This window comes from Camelus bactrianus, chromosome 6 (genome assembly GCF_048773025.1).
Source record: "Camelus bactrianus isolate YW-2024 breed Bactrian camel chromosome 6, ASM4877302v1, whole genome shotgun sequence".
In the NCBI taxonomy this organism is placed as follows: Eukaryota; Metazoa; Chordata; class Mammalia; order Artiodactyla; family Camelidae; genus Camelus; species Camelus bactrianus.
Window position 1 is genome coordinate 74,924,096 of NC_133544.1, and position 2,011 is coordinate 74,926,106.

Genomic DNA, 2,011 nt, shown 5'->3' on the forward strand with positions numbered 1-2,011 from the left:
TTTAGATAGTTTCTAATATGTTGTAATTATGTTCATTTCAAGGTGAAAGTGTGACAAAGAAGAAATTATCCTTTACCTGTCTTCTTGAATCCCACCTGTGCATACCAACATATGCTTCCCTTTTTAGCGATAAATGGTTATATTGAAATTTTTTAAAAAATTAGTAAGCATAAAAAATGCTCCAACAGAAGATAATCAAATATCACACCTGGACTGATTTTCAGACTTCACAAAAGAGTAAAAGCACTCTTTCAGCCATCTTGGAGACTGCGGAGGCCTGCTGGGAACAGGACTTCCAAAACAATAAATATGTCTGGAAGGCTGTGGTCCAAGGCCATTTTTGCTGGCTATAAGAGGGGTCTCCGGAACCAGAGGGAACACACAGCTCTTCTTAAAATTGAAGGTGTTTATGCTCGAGATGAAACTGAATTCTATCTGGGCAAGAGATGTGCTTATGTGTACAAAGCAAAGAACAACACAGTAACTCCTGGTGGAAAACGAACAAAACCAGAGTAATCTGGGGAAAGGTAACTCGTGCTCATGGAAACAGTGGCATGGTTCATGCCAAATTCCGAAGCAATCTTCCTGCTAAGGCCATTGGACACAGAATCCGTGTGATGCTGTACCTCTCAAGGATTTAAACTTATTGAAAAGAAAATAAAAGTGTGGATTTGTTCTCTTATAAAAAAAAAAAAGAGTAAAAGCATAAGCTGTTGTTTTTATGCAGCAAGCTAAGGGAGAGATTTTATTTGCCTATTTTGAAATATTAGCAACCAAAGCAGGAGCCAGCTAATGAGAAAGTATGAGCTTCCCTCCTCAAAGCTGAAAGAAATGTCATTTCCACCAATACTTAACAAGTGACCTTTACAGGGAAGTTTCCCATCAAATGAGGTAGGCAGTTGCTTTGGCTACAGCATTTTCTTCCTGATACAGAACCTTCACAGTTACCTAAGAAGGAATGGCTTACTCTGGGCTAAGCAGATCTTGGGCTCGCAGATCTTGGGCTCTCAGAGCTGAGGAGGTCACCTGGAGAAGAATGCCCAATTGTTTGAAATGTCTTCCTGACACTGTCTTGTAATGTCTTGTGGTTTACATGTGATGTGTCAATTAATTTACTTCTGTTCAAGAAACATTTATTAGCTATACTGGAAACAAACAGTTGTACTCAATATTACAGGGCATACAAATATCTAATGATCTAAGTCACCACTGTCAATGCCTGGATTTTTATGAAAGACAAACAAATAAAATCAGTCCCAAGCCTTCCCTGCCCCGCAAAAAAACTGGCTTCCCACATCTACTCTTATGCCTCCAATCTCTTTCATACTGCAGCCAATGTGCACTTTTAACAACATAATTCTGATCTCCGCATTCCCCTTATTAAAAACTCCAATGATTTCCTACTGCCCCCAGGATAAAATAATAAATTCCTAGGACTCCAGCCCCTGCCTGCTTCTATAAGCTTCACATCATGCCACACTCCCTCTCATTTGTTAACTTCCCGTAACTCTGACTTTTTTCAGTACTTAGAACACGTTGTTATTTCTGAAGTCTGAGATTTCTTAGATACTGTTCCCAACCACTTTTTCAATTCCCTTTCCACTTTCAACTAGCTACTTCCTAGAATTAGAATTCACTTTAAACAGTACTTCTTCCAGGAAGCATTCCCTCTTCCCCTAGACGAAATTATGTCCCCTTATTATCTGCTTCTGTTAAAACCTGCATTTCTCCATCATTATAGTCAACACACTTATAATTGTTTGTTAATATCTGACTTTCCTGATTGATCAGGAGCTTCACGAGAGCATTTAAGACAGTGACTAGCTTCATTCATTATTGAATGAATAAAATTAATTAAAAATTTGCTCATGGCTCCCAGAAAGTCCACAGTCTAGTTGAGTAAACACACATACACACACACACACATCAACACATATCACTCTTAATTTTAATATAAGGTAAATTAAGTGTTGTAGAGACACAACACGCAATGAAAGTAATAGGAAAGTAG

General features: G+C 38.3%; 1 pseudogene; it reads left to right on the top strand.

The window, feature by feature from the left end:
- Positions 1 to 254: 254 nt before the first annotated feature.
- LOC105076972 (large ribosomal subunit protein eL33 pseudogene) lies at positions 255 to 676 on the top strand (annotated as a pseudogene).
- The last annotated feature ends 1,335 nt before the right edge of the window (positions 677 to 2,011 follow it).